We start from the raw sequence: 24,277 nt of genomic DNA, 5'->3' as shown, positions 1-24,277 counted from the left end.
GATTCCAACGCCTTATCACGTCTTCAGCAGAAAACAAAATGGTCTTCCCACTATCCCACGCATGCGTAATGACATCACCGTAAAAGGCACAGACAACTATTCTAGCATTACCCGGATGGCAGCCTAAGTACACTTTTAACGATACTGAATAAGATCCGACAGTCACCCGGTTACATAATATACAGAAATCAATGTGAAAAACAACAAAAATATGCTGAATTAAAAGAGGAAATTGAAAGACTATGGAACATGAATAGAGTATACATCATCCCAGTAGTAAGATCCACGACTGGTATCATTCCAAGTCACTACACAATAGCATTAAACAAATAGGCTTACACAGCAATATTTATGTAAATCTCTAGAAAGCTACAATACTAATCACCACCAGAGTAATCTGCAAGTTCCTTGCATTTGAGAAATAGCATACTTAGCTATATTTGTACCTCAGGTTTTACCAGCTTGAGCTGAGAAAAATAACGAAATAATAACAACAAGTTATTTATAGAGAACTTTTCATACCAACAATGTCATTCAAAGTGCTTTATAATGGGATAAAGTGCAAATATGAAATTGAATTAGAATATAAAAATAAAAATAAATATGAAAATAAAAGACAAAAAGAAGATAATTAAAAGCAAAGTTAAAAAGCAAATAAGCAGTTTTAGATCTGGCACTTACAAGTGTCAACTGAGTCTGCATCACATATAGTTTTGAATTCCACAGATTTAGAACATAGTTCAAAAAAGCCGACCTGCCAATTACCTTTTGAAGGAAGTCGTTTAAATTTAAGAGACCAGCAGAAAGAGACCTGAGAGCTCGAGCAAGATTATGAAACAAAAACAATTCTGTGATGTGCTCTGGTCCCAGACCATCGAGAGCTTTAAAAACAAGTAAGAGAACTTCAAAATCAATTCTAAAAGATACAGGAAGCCAATGCAGGGTAGCAAGTATGAGAGTGATATGCTCCCTCATCATGGTTTTAGTTAAAAGTCTAGTAGTGGCATTCTGAATGAGTTGAAGTTTAGCAGTAGATTGATTTGGAATGCCAGTAATCTAGTCTATTCGATATAAAGGCATGAATTAGTTTTTCAGCATCATTACATGACAGACATATTTCTTAAGTGTAGAAATGCTCCCCTGGTCACTGTCATTATGTGGGATTTAAAATTTAAATCTGAATCAAGGATAACACCTAGGCTAGTTACTTCTGATTTTACAAGGGGAGCCAAGTTCCCAAGTTAATCAAGAAGTTTATCTCTTTTGGGTTTGGGACCAACCAAAAGCATTTAAATTTTATCTTCATTTAGTTTTAGGAAATTATTGTTCACCTATTTGTCTATTGTGGCTATACCAGAAATCAGAGAAGGTAGAGTGTTATCATCATCAGGGTCAACCGAGATATACAATTGTGTATCATCTGCATAAATGTGGAAATCAAGATTACTCTCTCTAATGATGTCTCCTAAAGGGAACATGAATATGGAGGAGAGTAGGGGACCAAGACAGCTTCCTTGGGCAACACCAAAATGTACCTTGAATCTCTTAGAAAATTGGTCTCCAAGACATACAAAATATTTTCTCTCTAAGGTATATGAATGAAACCAATTAAGGGCACTACCAGAGAGGACAACCTATTTCTCAAGACAATCTTGGAAAATGTTAGGGCAGTTGTGTCGAAGGTAGCACTTAGATGCAAAGGAATTAGAACTGAGACCGTCGGCACACGTGCTGAGCCTAAGGATACTGACAACTTTGTTACGGGCTGTTTTCATGCTGTGGCTTGCTCCAAAACCTGAAATTTTCCAATATATTGTTCTCATTCTGAAATTTGTTGAGTTGGTTGAAAATGACTTTCTCAGGAATCTTGCCCAGAAGTAAGTAATCCATTTTGAGTGCTGTGGGGAGAGGGGGGACAACCTCCCTGGGGGAAGCAAAAGAGAAACACGGTTAGTTCGCCTCCAAGGTGCCAGGGTCCACTATATTTCTGAACGTATTCACAATATCCTAAAAAGGAAGGGTAGGCAGCCAGAAGTTGTGGGACATATTGGTACCCATGACATCAGTAGAAAAAGGTAGAAGGTCCTGAAAACAGAGTACAAGGAGTTTGGAAGGAAGCTAAAAAGCAGGACCACAAGATTACTAATATCGGGAATGCTGCCTGTGCCACGTGACAGTGAGGATACAAACAGAATGAGGAGGTGGATAAATGCTTGACTGAAGATTTGGAGCAGGGGACAAGGATTCAGATTTCTGGCTAATTGTGACCTCTTCTGGGGCAGGTGTGACCGGTACAAAATGGACGGATTACACTTGAATCCAAGAGGGACCAATATTCTTGCAGGCAGGTTTACTAGGGCTGTCGGGAGTGGTTTCAAATAATATGGCGGGGGGGGGGTGGGAACCAGTATGATAGAACTCAGGATGAGCCAGTAGGCCTACACGTAGATGATGGATATAACGTGAATGTAAGGAAGGACAAGATGATGATTGGGTTCAAATGCAGACAGAGCAAAGAGTTAAATTTTACCACGGAGGCAAAATTCAAAAGGGTGAAGAATGCAGGACTGAAGGTGCTGTATTTAAATTCGCATAGCATTCAGAAAAAGGTGGATACACTCATAGTACAATTGGAGATTGGTCAGTATGATCTTGTGGGCATCACTGGCTCATGGTTGAAAGAAGGCCGTAGTCGGGAGCTCAATATCAAAGGATATACTTTGTATCAAAAGGACAGGCAGTAATGCATAGACGGTGGTGTGGCTCTGTTGGTAAACGATGGAATTACATCTCTAGAAAGAAGTGACCTAGGGACAGATGTTGAATCTTTGTGGGTGGAGTTCAGAAACTGCAAGGGTAACAAAAAAAATTATGAAAATCATATATAGGCCTCCAAATAGTAACCGAGATGAAGGGTTGAGATTGCAAGGAGAGCTGGAAAAGGCATGTAATAAGGGAAATGATACAATTGTAATGAGGGCCTTCAATATGCAGGGGGATTGGGAAAATCAGATTGGTGTTGAATCATAAGAGAGAGGATTTGTTGAACGCCTACAAGATCGTTTTTTTAGTAACACACACAAAATGCTGGAGGAACTCAGCAGACCAGGCAGCATTTAGGAAAAGAGTACAGTCAAAGTTTGGGACACTTGCTGAAGGGTTTCAGCCCACAACTTTGACTGTACTCTTTTCCCAGATGCTACCTGGCCTGCTGAGTTCCTCCAGTATTTGGTGTGTGTTGCTCAGATTTCCAACATCTGCAGATTTTCTCTCGTTTGTGAGATGGCTTTTTAGAGCAGCTTGTGTTTGAGCCTACTAAGGGAAGGGAGGGAGGGAACGTCAACTCAGACCATGAGAGGCCTGCGTCGGGCACTTTCATGCCTTACAAGGCACAGATTGGAAGTCTGTGTGGGGCTCCACTCGAACAGATACTAGAGCAATGTGTGGTTAAGTGCCTTGCTCAAGGACACAAACACGCTGCCACAGCTGAGGCTCGAACTAGCGACCTTCAGATCACTAGACAAACTCCTTAAGGGAAAGGCTATCTTAGATTGGGTGTTGTGTAGTACCCTAGATCTTATTAGGGAGCTTAGGAACTCTTAGAAGACAGTAGTCATAATATGATTGAATTAATACTGCAATTTGAGAGGAAGAAGCGTGTATCAGTATCACAATAGAATAAAGAGAATTACAGAGGCATGACAGAAGTGCTTGCCCAGATGGGTTGGAGGAGGGTACTGGTGGGGATGATGTCAGAGCAGAGATGCTGAAGCTTCTAGGAATATTTCACAAGGCGCAGGATAGATATATCCCACAGAAGAAGTTCTCAAATGGCAGGGATAGGCTACGTGGCTGACAAGGGAAGTTAAGGACTTCATAAAAGTCAAGGGAAGGGCATATATGGTAGCAAATGTGTGTGGGAAATTGGGTGATTGGGAAGTTTTTAAAATCCAATAAAAGACAAGAAAAGCTATAAGGGAAAAATGAAATATGAGGACAAACTAGACAATAACATAAGGCAGAAAACTGGAAGTTTTTTCAGTTATATAAAGAGTAAAATGGAGGTGAGAGTTGATATTGGACCACTGGAAAATGATGCTGGTGAGGTAGTAATGGGGGCAAAGAAATGGCAGATGAACTTAATGAGTACTTTGCATCAGTCTTCACTGTGGAATACACCAGCAGCGTGTCAGAGGTTCATGAGTGTCAGCGAGCAAGAGTGAGTGCCACTGCTCTTACAAAGGATAAAATGCTAGGCAAACTCAAAGGTCTTAAGGTCAATAAGTCACCTGGAACCAGATGGACTATATCTCAGAGTTCTGAAAGAAGGTACTGAGGTGATAATGGATGCATTGGTCACGACCTTTCAAGAATCACTTGATTCTGGCATGGTCCCTGAGGACTGCAAAATTGCAAATGCCAATCCACTCTTTAAGAAGGGAGGAAGGCAAAAGAAAGAAAACTGTAGGCCAGTTAGCCTAACCTCAGTGGTTGGGAAAGTGCTGGAGTCTATTACTAAGGATGAGGTTTCAAGGCACTTGGAGACTAATAATAAAATAAATCAAAGTCAGCATAGTTTCTGTAAAGGGAAAACTTGCCTAACAAATCCGTTAGAGTTCTTTGAGGAAGTAACAAGCAGGGTGGACAGCAAAGAGGCAGTTGATGTCATTTACTTGGATTTTCAGAAGGCGTTTGATAAGGTGCCACACATGAGGCTGCTTAACAAGGTAAAATCTTATGGCATCACAGGAAAGATATTGGAATGGATAACGGAATGGCTGACAGGCAGGAGGCAGCAAATGGGAATAAAAGTGGTCAGTATTGGGAGTGCTGCTTTCACATCATTTGTCAATGATTTGGATAATGGAATTGATGGCTTTGTGGCAAAGTTTGCGGATGATGCAAAGATAGGTCGAGTGGTAGGTAGTGCTGAGGAAGCAATGTGATTGCAGCAGGACTCAGTCAAATTGGAAGAATGGGTAAAAAATGGTAAATGGAATACAGTATTGGGAAATGCATAATAATTCATTTCAATAAAAAGAACAATAGTGCAGACTATTATCTAAATGTGGAGAAGGTTCAAACATTGGAAGTGCAGGGGAACTTAGAGGTTCTCATGCAAGACTCCCAGAAGGTTAATTTACAGGTTGAGTCTGTGGTAAAGAAGGCAAATACAAGGCTGCCATTTATTTCAAGGGAAATAGAATATAAAAGCAAGGAGATAATGCTGAGTCTTTATAAGACACTAGTCAAGTCAAGTCAAGTCACTTTTTATTGTCATTTTAACCATAACTGCTGGTACAGAACATAGTAAAAATGAGACAATGTTTTCCAAGACTATGGTGCTACATGAAACAATACAAAAACTACACTGAACTACGTAAGAAAAAACACAAAAACTACACTAGACTACAGACCTATCCAGGACTGTATAAAGTGCACAAAACAGTGCAGGCACTACAATAAATAATAAACAAGACAGTAGGCTCAGTAGAGGGTATAGTAGGAGGGTATAGTATAGCAGGCTGCACTTGGAGTATTGTCAACAGTTTTGGACCCCATATCTCAGAACAGATGTGTTGTCATTGGAGAGAGTCCAGAGGAGATTCACGAGGATGATTCTGGGAATGGAAGGGTTAAAATATGAGGAGCATTTGGCAGTTTTGGGCCTGTATTCACTGGAATTTAGAATAATGCGGGGGGGTTGGGGGAATCTCATTGACACCTACTGAATGTTGTATGGACAAGATAAGGTGGATGTGGAGAGGTTGTTTCCTGTGATGGGGGTAATCCGGATCTAGGGGGCACAGCCTCAAATCTGAGGGGTGACCTTTTAGAACAGAGCTATGGAGGAATTTTTTTAGCCAGAGAGTAGTGAATCTGTGGAATGCTCTGCCACAGACTGTGGTGGAGGCCAAATCCATGGGTATATTTAAAGCCAAAGTTGATCGTTTCCTGATTGGTCAGGCCATCAAAGGATATGGCAAGAAGGCAGGTGCATGAGGTTGAGTGGGATCCAGGATCAACCAAGATGGAATGGCGGAGCAGATTCGATGGGCTGAATGGCCTAATTCTACTCCAATGTCCTATGGTCATATGATCTCGTGGAAGGGAAGATTTGACATAGACCTGTAGTTAGCTAGTACCTCACTATCAAGAAGATATGGCTTTTAAAATAGAGGTTTAACAGCCCTCATTTTTAAAGCATCTGGATAAACTCCACTTTCAAGGGAAATGTTAATAATGTTCCTGACAAAATTGAAAACACCAGTAAAAGAGTCCTGAAAAAATGTGATAGGGGCAGGGTCAAGACAACAAGTAGATGGTTTACTCTTTGTTACAATCTTATAGAGTTCTAAATCAGAAATACTTGTAAATTTTGACATGCTTGTCTCCTTTATACGAGTTTGGTTATAGAGGTTACCTGCAAACTAATGGAAGTAATTTTGTTGATAAAAAATATTGTGAATTCAGCACAATCATAACATTGGAAGGATGATTGTAAGTACTCAGTGGATCCTTTATCCCAAATTGTTGGGCTAGGATTGACAAAGATATCCTAAACTTACCTTGTCCAGCACTTTTTTGTTACGTGGCCTATGGAACTGAATGGAGCATGCATGGCCTTCAGTCTGAACAGACCTGCTGAAAAATAAACCCTAATATATATATTCAAAAGACCCTATTATATGCATCCAATGACAGACAACCCCTTAGTAAATATTTGCCAGCCTCCTTGTTGGTGTTATTGAAGTAATAATGTTATCATCTTGCTAAGTCTCAATGATTGAAATGAATATTGACTTTACAGGTTCAGCATGCAGCATTTTCTCCCTCTCAGCGCCAAGATATGGTGACATTTACAGGACTTAAATTCGAGGTATTCCTGATTCAACTGATATTAAAATAACAAAATGAGCTGACATTATATTACAGATAAATGCAAGGTCTTATCTGCTGAGTGCAGGCATACATAGCCACCATGTCACAGAGCCATAGAGTTGTCTGAGTCTGAGGCTTCCGTTGGTCAGAGTCGATCGTGGATATTGCATCCTAGCTATTGAGACACGCAAGCTTGGGGAGTACAATATGGAGAGCAAGTTGTTGCCCATGTAGCAAGCTCTCCCTCTCCATGCACTGGTGAACCCAAAGGAACAGCAGAGACCGTAACCAGCAGTATCACAGGAGTTGCCTGTCAGCTTTGAACTCAATGTAGACCTGCCTTGGGGACTCCAGCTCCGGATTTTTCCCTTGGAGTTTACACCCAAACCATTCCCCATGAGTGAGTACAGCCACAAGGCAGTGAAGGTTTGATATCAGAGTTTTCCTTCTCCAGGATGAGCTGCCAACCATGGCTGACAAGCCCCATGTACCGAAGCGATTGGTTTTAAAGTGCTGATAACCTGCCTTTGCCCCTTCTCCTGTCAGTAGTAATGATTCTGCGGGCCTTAATAGCTAAGCCACACATGAAGGCTAGTTGTACAGCACAGAAATGGACTCTTTCCTCTCACTTTAAATATATGTCTGCTTGTTTTTGATACCTTAGCCTTGGGAAAAGATTCTATCTACCTATCTATGCCTCTTATAAGTTTGTATTCCTCCATCTGGTCATCCCTCAGCCTCTTTTGTTCCAGGGAAAACAAACCTAGTTTATCTAATCTCTCCCCATATCTATAATCCACCATTCCAGGCGGCATCCTGGTTAATCCCCTCTGCACTTTCTCCCATTCAGCCAACTCGTTCTTATAGTGTGGCAGCTAGGACTGTACATAATACTCTAGTTGCAGTCTATCCACCGATTTATAAAACGGCAACATAATGTCCCAGTTGTATATCTTGTTCCCTTTCCTATGAAGATAAGTATACAATATACCATCTTTAGTGTCTATATGTGTTGCTGCTTTCAGGGTACTATGGACTTGAACCCTATGGATGTTCTCATTAACCTTAGTTGGCACCCTAACATTTATTGTGTACTGAATACTCTACCCCCATTGACTTTCCAATGCAATGATTCTGCACAACTTTCCAACTAAACTTCCTACTAAGTCTATGTAGACTTAGAAAAGCTTTCTTTCTATCCATAATACCATCACTTGCTTACTGATCATAGCTCCTACATTCACATCCCAGTTTTGTTTGTTTGTTTGTTTTTTATGGACGTAGCTGGGACCTTGATGGAAAGTTTTGCATCTCTTTTTTAGTCACAGATAGTCATAGTCATAGTCATAGTCATTGTCATACTTTATTGAACCAATTTCCCCTGGGATCAATAAAGTATGACTATGACTATTTGTGGCTAAAAAAGAGATGCAAAACTCTCCATCAAGATCCCAGCTATGTTCATAAAAAAAATCACAAAGTTGCAAAATTCTCCATCAGGGCCCCTTCCCACAGCATTCTGGGGTCGATCTCTGTTAGCTTCGGTTTTATCAACCTATGTACATGCCATCACACCCAAAATTTTTTCCTTCTTAATACAGATCTGCTCCAGATTATACACACATCCCTCTCTGAATTCATTATCTTCCATGTCCTTCCATTTGGTGAATACTAATGAAAAGTATTAATTTAGAGGCCCAACCACATCACCTGGCTCCATACATTCTGGAGATTACCCATTTGGTCCCTGAGGAAACCCAGCCTTTCTTTCATTCCTGATATAGAATGTCTTGGGATTCCCCTTAATCTCACCTGCTAAGGGTATTTCGCAGCCCCTTTTTCTGTCATACTAGTTCATATCATAAATTCTCTCCTGCTTACTCGATATTCCTTCGAGTTGCCTTTATTTGTCAATTTTTTCCTTTTATTCCATTATCAAAATGTTAATATCCTTTGTAATCCAAGGCTCCCTTCCCTAATCTTGCCATCTTTTCCACATGTGCCGGAACTGAAGTCTTACTAACTCTGTTTTAAAAGGCTCACTCTTGTCTGCCATTGCTTTATCATCAAGCATGTGTTCCCAATCCAGTTTTGCCACGTTCTCTCTTATGTTATTGAAATTCAAGATCTTAAGTTGCGGAGAGCATTATCGCTTTCCATAACCACCTTTAAACTTATATAAATATGGACACTTTTCCCAAGGCATTCCCATTGACCTCCCTCCACCTGACCAATTTCATTTCTTCATCTCTAGCAAGACTCTGTATACACTCAGTAATCACCTTATTAGATATCTCCTGCACCTAATAAAGTGGCCACTGAGTGTACGTTTGTGGTCATCTGCTGCTGTAGCCCATCCACTTCAACATGTTGTACAGAGATGCTCTTCCACACACCACTGTTGTAATGCGTGGTTACTTAAATTACTGCTGCCTTCCTGTCGGCTTCAACTAGTCTAGTCATTCTCCTCTGACCTCTCTCATTAACAAGAAATTTTTACCCACAGAACTGCTACTCACTGGATCTTTTTTGTTTTTCACACCATTCTCTGTAAATTCTACAGGCTGCTCATGAAAATCTTAAGAGATCAGCTGTTTCTGAGGTACTCAAACTACCCTGTCAGGCAACAACAATCATTGCATGATTAAAGTTACTTAGATCACATTTCTTCCCCATTCTTACATTTGGTCTGAACCACAACTGGACCTCTTTTTTTTTATTTTAATATAATTTTGATTGAGTTTTCAAAGTAAATACATGAGAAAATAACATCTACCCTCCCCCCTCCCCACCCCCCGTTTCCGATGTGTTTCCGATATATACTCCTACCTAAGAAAAAAGAAAAAAAGAAAGAAAAAGGAACCGTCTGAATATTGGAAGGGTTGCACATGCTCCATGGGATTAAAAATAAATTTAATATATATTTGTTACTTTCCCCAAGGAACCAAGATCTTCATCATCGGAGCTGTAAATAAGGGCTCCAAATATTCAAAAATGTTTCATATTTATCTCTTAAAATCTAAAACATTACTTAGCTTCTCAACTCTCATAGTTCCCTGGGGAATCTCTTCAAACTTCACCATGTTGCTATGTGTTTCCCTCCCAATCATCCAGGCAAAAAGAAAAAAAAAGGTAGATGAGATACAAAAAAAGAAAAAACAAAATACTCCCCCACTAATGTTGTGAATGAAAAGATACACAACACTACCCCCCTCCATTGTGCGGGTCGTGGCTATTGCCACACTTGCACACATGAATAACGTAGCGATTGGTCAGTGTTTCTTCCAGCTCCCCGGTAACAAAAAATTGTATATATATAACAAAAAAATTAATATCATCATTCCCTGCTAATATTCCTCAAATTTTAACCTTTCTTCCCCTCCCTCATATAATTCATAATATATTTATATAGTCATCCACCTAAAAATCCAACAGGCCTAATCCTTGATCCAGTCTTCAACTTCAATCCATCTTGTTCCCCTAGGTTTGTTCTTGTATCTGGTGAATATTCAAAGAATCTCGCACAAACTCCTCCGCTTTCTGGTAATTGTCAAAAAATCCTTTTTCTCCATCAGCCAAAAAAATCTTCAAGGTTGCAGGATAACGCAATATAAATTGATAACCGTGATACCATGGGGCTTTTTTCACTGGATTAAATTTCTTCCTTCTCTTCAAAAGTTCATAACTTATATCAGGGTAGAAAAAAATTTTCTTCCCTTCTATCATCAGTGGCCCTTTTCTCTTCTTGGCAGCTTGGACAGCCGCCTGTAGAATCCTTTCTTTGTCTTGAAATCTTAAGAATTTTATGAAAATTGATCGTGGATATTGGTCATCTTGTGGTTTTGGTCTTAGAGCTCTATGTACCCGCTCAATTTCAATTGATCGGTCTCCCTCTTTCATTTGCAAGATTTTCGGAATCCATTTTTGAAAAAATTCTATTGGATTATCTCCCTCTATACCTTCTTTAAGACCAACAATTTTAATATTATTAAGTCTACTAAAATTTTCCAACACGTCCACTTTCTCCAAGAGTCAATTTCTTTCTGTGTTCCAGACAATCACATCATTTTCTGTTTTTTCCACTCTATCGTTAATATGCTCCATTGTTCTTTCCATCTTCTGAAGTTTCTTATCCATTTTATCCTGTCTTTTCATAGCTTTATCATAGCACATCTTCACGTCTCTAAGCTCTGTTCTTAATTTTCTTAGTTCAGCCGTTAATTGCAATAAAGCCTCTCTTATGTCTCCATCGTCTCCTTTACTTCCAGTCTCTTCCTCCTCTACTTCATCTGTATTCTCTGCGGTATCCAATTCTGACTCTGAGTCACTTTCAGTTGCAGTGGCCGTCGGTTCTTGTAGTTTAAGTTGTGTCGATTTGCGCATGCGTACTTCTTTGCGCATGCGCATTTCTGGCATTTTCTTCCGAGAGACCGCTACCGCCGCCATTGCTCCCTGTTCTTCTACGCCAGAGATAAAATGCATCTCCTCAGAAGGAGATCCAACCTGAATCCAAGGCTCCATCGCTGCAGTAGGCCCTTTTTTCTTCCCATCTCACGGCGACTTCACAACAACAGACTTCTTCTGTTGCGGTTTACGAGGCATATCGTAGAGTAGTCTTACGAAGTTTATAAGTAGTTTTCGGAAAGTATTTATTAACTTTACTTTGTTTAAACGGTACTTTGCTGATTTTTTACGGGAGAGCTGGAATTACACGTCTCAATCCCACGTCATCACGTGACGCCCCACAACTGGACCTCTTGACCACGTCTGCATGCTTTTATGCATTCAGTTGCTGCCACGTGATTGGCTGATTGCATTACCAAGCAGGTGTACAGGTGTACCTAATAAAGTAGCCACTGAGTGTATAGGTAATGAGTTTCAGCTATATTGTGACATAACAGCATTTACTTCATTTAAATTTGTCTTCTTCCCTTAGTCTTTCAATGTGCATGCATTCACATTGAAAATTTTAGGTAATTTCCGAAGAAATTACCCCACAAGTAAACCCAATATTGTTCCTGCCAGAATGTGGTTGAATTAGAAACCCCACCTCAAAAATACACATTTAGTGTTAAACAATTTTGCATGTTGCTTTACTTCCTAAATATCAATGACCTATGAAGCAGAACCAACATATGTTGCAAATATGAAATAAGAACAGAAAATGCCAAAATATTCAGCTGCTTAGGCAGCAAATCTGGAGAAAGAAACAATAAGACCTTTGATATTATATATTAGCTGCTGTCATCTCACATTTGGGAAGCTGAAATTGAATGGAATTTAATTGAATTGACTTTATTTCTTACATCCTTCACATACATAAGGAGTAAAAATCTTTGTTACGTCTCCGTCTAGATGTGAAATGTGCAATCGTAGTAAGTTATAGTAGTTTATAATAATTTATAATAAATAAAACAGTCAATGTAACATAGAAATACAGCGTGAGTTAATCAGTCTGATGGCCTGGTGGACGAAGCCTGTTGGTCCTATCTTTTATGCTGCGGTATCATTTCCTGGATGATAGTAACTGGAATAGATTGTGGTTCGGGTGACTCGGATCCCAGATGATCCTTCGGGCCCTTTCTTCACACCTGCCTTTGTAAATGTCCTAAATCATGGGAAGTTCATAACTACAGATGCGCTGGGTTGTCCGCACCACTCCATGCAGAGTCCTGTGATTAAGGGAGGTACAGTTCCCATACCAGGCAGTGATGCAGCCAGTCAGGATGCTCTCAATTGTGCCCCTGTAGAAAGTTCTTAGGATTTGGGGGTCCATACCAAACTTCCTCAACCGTCTGAGGTGAAAGAGGTGCTGTTGTGCCTTTTTCACCACACAGCTGGTGTGTACAGACCACGTGAGGTCCTCAGTGATGTGGATGCCGAGGAACTTAAAGCTGTTCACTCTCGCAACCCCAGATGATGGAAGAGACATAGTAATGTAACAAACGTGACACACACAAAATATTGGAGGAACTCAGCAGGCCAGGCAGCAACTGTGGCACACAAAATGCTGGAGTAACACATTAACAAACTGTGCCAGGGTATTGGCACCTGTATACTAATTGTGCACTATTTTAATGACAGTCTCAGATTTGGTGAAAATTACAAGATTGGAGCTAGGTACCATCATGAAACCACCACTCTTTTCTGTTTTGATGGCCTGTTGCTCTTGAAAGCACTTTATTGCTTTTGGTCCTAATCGTCGTGGCTATCCCTCGAGGTTGAGGATGATGATCTTCGTTCTGTTGATCTACTTATGAGCTTTCAAGTGGCTTATGAGTCCAATCTTGGCTTTGAAAGTTCTTCTGCTTTCAGGACAGGTAGTTCCAGATGGCAGATCGGGCTTTGGTTGTTGCTGCCTCTCTTTCCATTTTCTTCTCTTTTCTGCTAATTCTGCACATCTGTTGGCTTCGAAAGTTGCTGTTCCTTCTCGGATGATGGCTTGCCAGAGTTTCCTGTCCTTGGCATTGGTTTCCCAATTGTTGATGTTGAGGTTACATTTCTTCATGTTGGCTTTTAAGACATCTTTGAATCTCTTCTGTTGTCCGCCTCTTTTACGTTCTTCTTTACGCGTTCTTTAAGCTGGGAGTAGAAGATTTGTTTCAGCAGACGTTCATCTTTCATCCGAACAACATGACCACTCTATCTTAGTTGGTTCTTGATGACATAGGCTTCAATGCTTGTTATTTTTGCTTCATTTAGCACACTGACATTGGTTCTTCTATCTTCCCAGGCCAGGCAGCAATTGTGGCACACAAAATGCTGGAGTAACACATTAACAAACTGTGCCGGGGTATTGGCACCTGTATACAAATTGTGCACTATTTTAATGAGTGTCTCAGATTTGGTGAAAATTACAAGGTTGGAGCTAGGTACCATCATGAAACCGCCACTCTTTTCTGTTTTGATGGCTTGTGCTCTTGAAAGTACTTTACTGCTTTTGGTCCCAATCACTGCTCATATAATATATGTTCTTATTGGACTAAAAATTAGCTTCCTTTAAAGATTAGCTTTATTTGTTACATGTACATCAAAACGTCAAGTCAAGTCGTTTTTTATTGTCATTTTGACCATAAACTGCTGGTACAGTACACAGTAAAAATGAAACAACGTTCCTCCAGGACCATGGTGCTACATGAAACAACACAAAACCACACTAGACTAAGTGAGACAACACAAGGCTACACTAGACTACGTAAAACAACACAAAAACTACATTAGACAACAGACCTACACAGGACTACATAAAGTGCACAAATCAGTGCAGGGCAGTACAATAAATCATAAACAAGACAATAGGCACAGTAGGCATATCGAAACATACAGTGGAAAATTTCATTTGCGTCAAACCCAGTCAGCAGGGATTGTGCTGGAGACAGTCCGCAATTGTCACCACGCTTCTGGGACCAATGTACACCACTTACTAACCCTAACCTAAAGTCTTTGGAATGTGAGAGGAAACCCTTGTGGTCACAGGGAGAACATTACAGGAGCAGTGAGAATTAAACCTAGTTAGGTTAGATTATTAGATTAGATTAGATTATGAGGACACGCAGTCCTCTTTTATTGTCATTGAGTAATGCATACATTAAGACATGATACAATATTCCTCCGGTGTGATATCACAAAAACACAGGACAGACCAAGACCGAAAAACTAACAAAAACCACATAATTATAACATATAGTTACAACAGTGTAACAATACCATAACTTAATGAAGTACAGGCCATGGCACAATAAAAAAGTTCAAAGTCTCTCGAATGTCCCACATCTCACGCAGACGGGAGAAGAAAGAAAACTCTCCCTGCCAAGCCCCACCACAGTCCGACTCTGAGTCGTCCGAAAACTTCGAGCCTCCGACCAGCCCTCCGACACCGAGTACCAAGCACCATCTCTATCCGAATGATTTGACCTCAGCCTCGGTCGCCAGCAACAGGCAAAGCTGGGGATTTTGGGGCCTTCCCTCCAGAAGATTCTCGATCGCCCAGTAACAGCAGCAGCGAACCGGCGTTTCAGAAACTTCTCCATATGTTCCTCTGTGCCTTCACGTCTGTCTCCATCAAATCAGAGCTGTCCATGGCCCCTATTTAACAGAAATGATATCATTTTCAGGTGATTGATGGCATTGTAAAATAATGTGCTAACTGCTATCTACCATTCTGCCCTCGCTGGTAATATTCCTCTGTCAAAACTTCTGTAATTTCTGTGCAAGGACTATGCCATGTTAAAAGATCCACGCACAGGGATCTTCCACCTGTCTAAAAATGGCTTGGCAGCAAATTACCCTCGATTCTGAACCCTAATTCGTTACAGACAGCAAAGAGTTTTAATGTAGAAGATACAACCAATAAAGGGAAAGAAATATTTCGGAAACACTCATAACACGCTGGAGGAACTCAGCGGGTCGGGCAGCATCCTTGGAAAAGATCGGTCGACGTTTCGGGCCGGAACCCTTCGTCAGGACTGTAGGGGGAAGGGGCAGAGGCCCTATAAAGAAAGTGGGGGGAGAGTGGGAAGGAGAAGGCAGGTAGGTTCCAGGTGAAGAACCAGTAAGGGAAAGATAAACGGGTGGGGGGAGTGGAGGCAGGGAGGTGATAGGCAGGAAAGGTGAAGAAAGAATAGGGGAAAACACAATGGGTAGTAGAAGGAGGCAGAACTATGAGGGAGGTGATAGGCAGCTGGGGGAGGAGGCAGAGTGACATAAGGATAGGGGAAGGGAGGGGGAGGGATTTACCGGAAGTTGGAGAATTCTACGTTCATACCAAGGGACTGGAGACTACCTAGACGGTATATGAGGTGTTGCTCCTCCAACCTGAGTTTAGCCTCATCACGGCAGTAGAGGAGGCCATGTATGGACATATCTGAATGGGAGTGGGAAGCAGAGTTGAAGTGGGTGGCTACTGGGAGATCCTGTCTGTTTTGGCGTACGGAGCGGAGGTGCTCGACGAAGCGGTCCTCCTGTCTGCGTCGGGTTTCACCAATGTAGAGGAGGCCGCACCGGGAGCACTGGATACAATAGACGACCCCAACAGACTCACAAGTGAAGTGTTGCCTCACTTGGGAGTACTGTTTGGGGCCCTGAATGGTGGCAAGAGGGGAGGTGTAGGGACAGCTGTAGCACTTGCGCTTACAGGGATAAGTGCCAGGTGGGAGATCCGTGGGGAGGGACGTGTGGACCAGGGAGTCGCGGAGGGACCGATCCCTGCGGAAGGCGGAGAGGGGTGGAGAGGGAAAGATGTTCTTAGTGGTGGGGTCCTGTTGAAGGTGGCGGAAGTTGCGAAGGATAATGTGTTGGATCCGAAGGCTAATGGGGTGGTAGGTGAGGACAAGGAAAACTCTGTCCCTGTTGTGGTGGCGGGAGGATGGGGTGAGAGCTGAAGTGCGGGAAATGGAGGAGATGCGGGTGAGGGCATCATTGATGACAGCAGAAGGGAAACCATGATCCTTAAAGAAAGAGGACATTTGAGATGTCCTGGAACGGAAAGCCTCATCCTGGGAGCAGATGCGGCGGAGACGGAGAAACTGGGAATAGGGAATGGCGTTTTTGCATGTGGCGGGGTGGGAAGAGGTATAGTTGAGGTAGTTATGAGAGTCAGTGGGCTTGTAGAAGATGTCAGTGGACAGTCTGTCTCCAGAGATGGAGACCGAGAGATTGAGAAAGGGGAGAGAAGTGTCCAAGATAGACCAAGTGAATTTGAGGGCTGGGTGGAAGTTAGAAGTAAAGTCGATGAAATTGACGAGCTCAGCACGGGTGCAGGAAGCAGCACCAATGTAGTCGTCAATGTACCGAAGGAAAAGATGGGGAGCAGTACCAGAATAGGTTTGGAGCACAGACTGTTCCACATAACCAACAAAGAGGCAAGCATAGCTAGGGCCCACGCGAGTTCCCATAGCTACACCCTTGGTCTGAAGAAAGTGGGAAGAGCCGAAAGAGAAGTTATTGAGTGTGAGAACCAGTTCCGCCAACTGGAGGAGGGTTGTGGTGGTGGGGAACTGGTGAGGTCTATCATCCAGAAAGTAGTGGGGGGCTTTGAGGCCTTCTTCATGGGGAATGGAGGTGTATAGGATTGGACATCCATAGTGAAAATGAAGCAGTTGGGACTGGGGAACTGGAAGTTATTGAAGAGGTGGAGGGCATGGGATGTACCCCGGATGTAGGTGGGGAGAGACTGAACTATGGGCGACAAAATGGAGTCCAGGTAGGCAGATACAAGTTTGGTGGGACAGGAGAAGGCAGAAACTATGGGTCTGCCGGGACAGTCAGGCTTGTGGATCTTGGGGAGGAGGTAAAACCGAGTGGTACGGGGTGTGGGAATAATGAGTTTAGTGGCTGAGAATGGAAGGTCTCCAGAGTTGATAAGGGCGGTAATGGTACAGGAGACAATGGTTTGATGATTTTTGGTGGGGTCCTGTTCCAGGGGTAAGTAAAAGGAGCTGTCAGAGAGCTGCCGCCAAAACAGACAGGATCTCCCAGTAGCCACACACTTCAACTCTGCTTCCCACTCCCATTCAGATATGTCCATACATGGCCTCCTCTACTGCCATGAAGAGGCTAAACTCAGGTTGGAGGAGCAACACCTGTCTAGGTAGTCTCCAGCCACTTGGTATGAACATAGAATTCTCCAACTTCTGGTAATTCCCTCCCCCTCCCTTCCCCTATCCCTATGTCCCCTCTGCCCCCTCCCCCAGCTGCCTACCACCTCCCTCTTGGTTCCGCCTCCTTCTACTACCCATTGTGTTTTCCCCTATTCTTTCTTCACCTTTCCTGCCTATCACCTCCCTGCCTCCACTCCCCCACCCCTTTATCTTTCCCCTTACTGGTTCTTCACCTGGAACCTACCTGCCTTCTCCTTCCCACTCTCCCCCCACTTTCTTTATAGGGCCTCTGCCCCTTCCCCCTACAGTCTTGACGAAGGGTTCCGGCCCGAAATGTCGACCGATCTTTTCCACGGATGCTGCCCAACCTGCTGAGTTCCTCCAGAATGTTGTGAGTGTTGCTTTGACCCCAGCATCTGCAGATTATTTTGTGCTTAATATTTTGGGAAATTTCTTTCACCTTCTTAAAACTGTACTATTTGTTATGTGTGCCTCTGCTCCTCGCAAGTGGTTTAATTCACATTTCTTCTTCAGGATAATCCATTAATCTGAGTAGATTGTGTTGATACACCAAAGAGAGGATGTGAATTGACTTTGTGCTCAATAAACCTAGGGGTCAATACAATGCGGCATAATATTTTCTTTGTACTTGAGAGTGGTATCTTGTAGAATCACCTACATTAAAACAATGACTTACTCTTCAAAAATACATCACTGGCTGATGAGCATTGGGGAAGTTCTGAGAGAGACATGAAAGGTGCACATCTTCTGTTCTCTGTTCTATTGTGTGGCACACTGGCATAGCTAATGGAATTGCTGTCTCACAGCTCCAGCAGTCTGAGTTCAATATACTCACTGGAGTTCAGAATACTGAGGGAGGGTCTCATTGAAACCTATAGAATATCGGAAGGTCTAGAGAGGGTGAACATAGAGAGGATGCTTCCAATAGTGAGTGAGAATAAAAGGACAATCCTTTAGAACAGAGATGAGGTGGAATTTCTTTAGCCAGAGGGTGGTGAATCTGTGAAATTCTTTGCCAATGACTGCTATGGAGGCCAAATCATTGAGTATATCATTGGGAGGAGAGGAGAAGATGGCGACGTGACGCAGCGTGCGTGGCCGCTCCAAAATCATATCGTATTTGTTAAATAGGGGCCATGCACAATCCTGATTTGATGGAGGCAGACGTGAGAAGCACAGAGGAACGTCTGGAGAAACTTCTGAAATGCCCGCTTCGCTGCCACTGCTACTGTGCGATCGAGAATCTCCGGAGGGAAGGCCCCAAATCCTCGGCTTTGCCTATTGCCTGTTGCCGGGGCCGGGGGTCGAAGCGCTCAGCAGAGATGGTGCTCGGTACTCTGTGTCGGAGGACTGGTCGAAGGCTTGAAGTTTTCAGACGGACAGAAGAGTCGGCTGTGGTCGGGTGCTTCCAGGGTGCTGCATCAGCAAGTTTGCGGTGCTGGAGGTTCATGGCAGGAAGAGTTTTTTTTCTTCCTTCTACCGTCTGCATGAGATGAGGGGACTTTCAAGAGACTTTGAGACTCTTTTTTTTACTGTGCCCATGGTCTGTTCTTTATCAAATTACAGTATTGCTTTGCACTGTTGTGACTATATGTTATAATTATGTGGTTTTTGTCAGTTTTTCAGTCTTGATTTGTCTTGTGTTTCTGTGATATCATTCTGGAGGAACATTGTATCATTTCTTAATTCATGCATTACTAAATGACAATAAAAGAGGACTGCATGTCCTCATAATCTAATCTAATCTAATCTAATATTTAAAGCAGAGGTTGATAGGTGCTTGGTTAGTAAGGGAAACAGAGATTATGGGGAGAAGGCAGAAGAATGGGGTTGAGAGGGAAAATAAATCACCCATGATTGAATGGTGGTGCAGACTTGATGGGCCAAATGTCTTAACTCTACTCCTATGACTTACAATCTTTTTTTACATCCCAAAATCCTGGGGGTTGATAGATAGATTAACAACTATAAATTGCCCCTAGTGTGTAAATTAGTGTGAGATGGGAGTTAATGGGAATGTTGGAAGAATTAACATTCTTATAGTTTAAGAATATAAGCTATATTTTTATATAGCTTATAAGAATATATAAGCTATATATAGGTTATATATAGCTTAAGGTTTGACCGGTGCAAATGGATGCTTGATGTTCTGCAAGAATTTGGTCAGGGAAACAACCTATTTCTGTGCTCTCCATGACTCCATGACAGCACATTTTGGTACATTTCTTCCAACTCCGTCAAAGTTGATATCTCATGTATAACCAATGCAATTGCGGTTGTGTTATTGAGTAGACTGAATGGCAATACATGGCATAAAGCACTTATTTGAGTCAATATCAAAACAGAAAATTCTCGATCAGGTCAAGTAGCATCTACGAAAAGAGAGCCAGATTTAATGTTCCACTTTGAAGCCTCTTCATCAGAACCGGGAAGAAGGGAAAATGAGGTAGTTTTAATAACACATAGGGCAAAGGGAATTTCTCTGAAAGAGTGATGTCAAGTTTGCCGTCAGGTTAACTTACACAAATCATTCAATAGATGGGTTAATGGGAAAGAGTTAGAGAGAAACTGGACAAGAGCTATGAAATGACAACAGCTAGTCTCAGAGGTAATCCTTTTGCCCTATCCTTCTCTCCCCTACTTTCACTGCAAATTAAAGCTAACTTTTTTTCTCCCTTTCCCATTTCTGACAAAGGGTCTTCACTTGAAATATTTATTTTTCTTTTTCTTCTACTGTGTTTTCAGACTTTACGGTTATTTATTTAGATTTCCAACATCTGCCACTTTACAATTTTGAGTTATTTAAGTGAAAGCTTTTGTGAGATACGCTGAGAAATCAGTAATGCATGAGTAATATTTTGCACGTACTTGTGTGCTCTCTGCTAACATGCCCTTTATATGCCATAACATGCTGAGTGAATCACCAAACATAGAGTTGAGTGGGACTGGCGTGATCCCAAAGAAATGCCAGATGAAGTTATTTTCAAACATTTTTACCAAATCTTTGGAAGCTACACCAAGCTCTGGTTAAAATGCATGGGGAAATCTGGGAAATCCAGGCCACTGCACATTGTGTATTTCAAATTGCAGTGCATCTCCTTTGAACCAAATCTTATTTTGTATGTTATAGAATTTAGTTTGAGAGCAGATGTAGAATCAAACCCGGTATTTTGCTTTAGGTACTGTATTCTGTTCGGATCTGAACAACATTTCTGTTTGAACATGAATGATACATCACTTGTAGCATAACAGCAACAACTCCAGTACAGGAAACAAAAATCAATGGGAACATGCCAGACCTGAAGAAGTTGAGTGATCCTTAGTAAAGATATTGTAGTCTTTGTCATTTCTTGCCAGCTCTTTACAAATGAGAAGAAATTGCAAAGGACAAGAAATAATATCAAGTTCTAATGAGTTATAAATATAAGATTTTTCCCCATTTTATGCCCAATACATTATTTGCATCAGTTTGCAATAAAAAATAAATGTGCTTGTGCGACATGTCAGTTTGGAATGAAATGGCATCTTTAACATTAAGGAATGATCAAGCCACCTTACATAAGCTTAGTTAAAGAACAGACTGCAGCAGAGCCAAATCTTGGTCAAATAGATGTACTGTGCAAATGTGGACTTAAGGAGGTTCCTAAGGTTGAGGAGTGAGAGGATACACACATTTAGACAGGGTTACAGAAAATGAAGCAGAGATAGATGACAGAGAAACCACCAAAGGCAGAACGAAAAAGAAGAATTTGCATTAGAGAAGCAGACCACGGGTAGAGGTTATTTGGGCCACAAAAGGGAAGAAGAATAGAAATTTGAAATGTCAGGGAGGAATTTATTGCATTGGAGCACTGAAATATAAGAACACAGGAACCAATGGGAATGATGTACTCTGGGATGGTTGTGAGCTGCAGACCTTTGTAAAGATGATATTTATAAAATAGAGAGAATCGCCTATTGCAAATCTTCTCCAACCTTTTTAGTCTTTGCTGTATCTAGCAAGCATACCGGTCATGTCATGCAGTTGCTATTTATCTAGATTCTTAACTCAGAATTTGAGAGAATTCTTTGAAAAATCATTTGAATTGTGTGTGACAGAATTCCCAAATAAACAAGAGATGACTGACTGCATGCATGTACTGTAGCAATCAGAACACTGAATGAGAAGGTAATAGCCATAGGTGTCATTATCAAAGAAATAAAGGTATTTACTGTAGAACATTTCTATTCTATTCTGCATGAAGTATTGTTATTTAACAACCTTGTTGTTTCAATGTTCAATCAGCAGTAAGCTTTAAAAAACACCAAGAATGATGTTTTCTAAAATTAAAAAAAAATTTTCAAATTTACCCCACAATTTTGCATTGTAGTTGCTGGAACCCTTGTCACACTTTTTAAAAATGTCTACATTGATGCAACTAATGGAACGAATGGAACCTGTATTATGTATAGAAAGAAACAGCTTTGAAACTTCAGTGTTGCAATATTTCAGTGGAAACATAGAGTATATAGATCTTTTCCGTATAAATAAATCACTTGTGAATCAGAATCTTGAGATAATCATGGTAATGATTTCCTGTTTAGGTTGATATTGATGTCTTGGTATAGGAGGTGAATTCTGTCCAGGATCAAACTTCCAATGAAACACAGAAACAAACACAGTACAGACCTTTTATCCTACTCTATGATTAATTTAATCCTTCCCTTCTGCATAGCCCTTCATCTTTTTATCATCCATGTACCTATCTAAGTGTTTCTTAAATGCCGCTGAGACATCGAGCAACAAATAGGGAGGCAGCTTTTGGAAAGGCACCAAAATAACAGGGTCGTTGTCATGAGTAACTTCAACTTGGCACCTCCTTTATGTAAAAGGTTTCGATGGGGTGGAATTCGTTGGGTGTGCCCAGAAGGATTTCTGATACAATATGTAGATCAGCCAGCTTGAGAAGAGGCCATTCTGGATCTGGTACAAGGCAATGAATCAGGTCAGGTGACAGATCTTTCAGTGGTGAGCACTTCCCAGACAGTGACCATAGCTCCCTGACCTTTACCAAAGAGTACTTGGAGTTCATGGGCTTTGCATCAATAAAACTAGTCTATCTTTGCTTTTTGGAGTATGCCTGCATTTTACTTTTGAACTAGTTTATTTATTTTTTGATTTGCTACTTTGCATGAGAAACATCGCTGTACAATTTTGTTCGGGATGATAGTCAGGTAGCTATTGGCTTCCTGAACTCATCCATTGATATATAGGAACTACTTGACAGATGCTGAGCTGTTCTTTTCGAGCCCGATGTAGAGTTACCTGACTCTTTGAAATAAATTTCCCCTTCAGAGACTGGTTGTCTCTGAACTGCAAGTTATTTTTAGGCTTCCACTAAAAGCGTTCAAAGAGTTTAAAACTCAGCAGTGACTGGCAGAGTCTGAATAGCATACATCTGGCAAACAATCCACACATCTGTTGTGTAAATCTCATATCGGGTTGCAATCTTGTGTGGATCCCCCCCCCCACCCCGCCACCAGAATATTGCGGTGTTGCGGATTGGACATAAACATGTACATTTTTACATATTGGCTGCTAGATTTTTAGATATTAGAGGATTAAAAAGTTGAGGCTAGAGCAGGGAAATTGCACTAATGTGAAAGATGAACCATGATCTTACTGAATAGTGGGGCTGGTACAAGGTATTGAATGATATACTTTTGCCTAGCTCCTCGGGAGGGCTTCTTGCCACTGAACGAGACTGGCAGCTCCAAGTCAACCTAGGGAGGCATCTCAAGTTCCCAGAGAACGTCACAGCCACTCTGCTCCACCGGGACATGGTGCTAATATTGGAGTCTACAAAGCAAGTGGTCCTGCTGGAACTTACTGTCCCCTGGGAAGACTGGATTGAAGAGGCCAACGAGCGCAAGAGGGCTAAATACACGGATCTTGTTGCAGAATGTCGGAGCAATGTCTGGAGAGCTCGCTGTGAGCCAGTCGAAGTTGGGTGCCGGGGCTTTGCTGGTCATTCATTACAGCGGACTCTAAATCTCCTTGGAGCTAAAGGACTGCAGTGCAGAAGAGCCACCAAGACACCAAGAACATTCTGGAGGCTGCTGAAAAGGCCTTGCAGTGGCTGTGGATCCGGAGGGGGGAATCTGTGGATTACTGTGCCACTTGGACACAAGTCGGGGGCTGACCACCCCCGGCTGGGTCGACCGGGCGAGGGTGTCCGATGATTAAAGACTCGAAACACCCTTTGACCCCAGGTTCATCACTGAAGATGTGTCCAAGTAGCACCAGAAGGTGGATTCTACAACTGCTTATAGTACTTATATTTCTGCATCCTTATGAATGTTCCCAATGGCCTAACCATTGTAGAATTTGACATAAAGCACAAAGTCTTCACTGCAGATAACGTGTGCAATTTTTTTCTGAATAAAGGTAAGCAAGCAAGCAAGCATGTTTATTGAATTAGCACTTTTCAAACTCAAGGCAATTCAAAGAGCTCTACGTAGAACCAGATATAAAAATCAAACATCAAATTTCAGACATCTAAGAGAAGAAAATCACACAAAAATAGATATGGTAACTAGAAGTTACTGTGCAAGAGATTCTAATTAAGAACTACAGCGTAAAGAAAAGTTTTAAGCCTCAATTTCAAAGAGCACAAAGTTGGGGCAGACTTTAGATCCTCTGGAAGGTTATTAGGTTATTCCAGATATGTGAAGCATAGTAACTAAAAGCTGCCTCACCATGTTTAGTTTCAATCCTGGAGTCAAATTTTAAAAAA

This window comes from Mobula birostris, chromosome 12, assembly GCF_030028105.1.
Source record: "Mobula birostris isolate sMobBir1 chromosome 12, sMobBir1.hap1, whole genome shotgun sequence".
NCBI classification, from domain to species: domain Eukaryota; kingdom Metazoa; phylum Chordata; class Chondrichthyes; order Myliobatiformes; family Myliobatidae; genus Mobula; species Mobula birostris.
The sequence above is the reverse complement of the archived record's forward strand: the minus strand, read 5'-3'. Positions refer to the sequence as shown.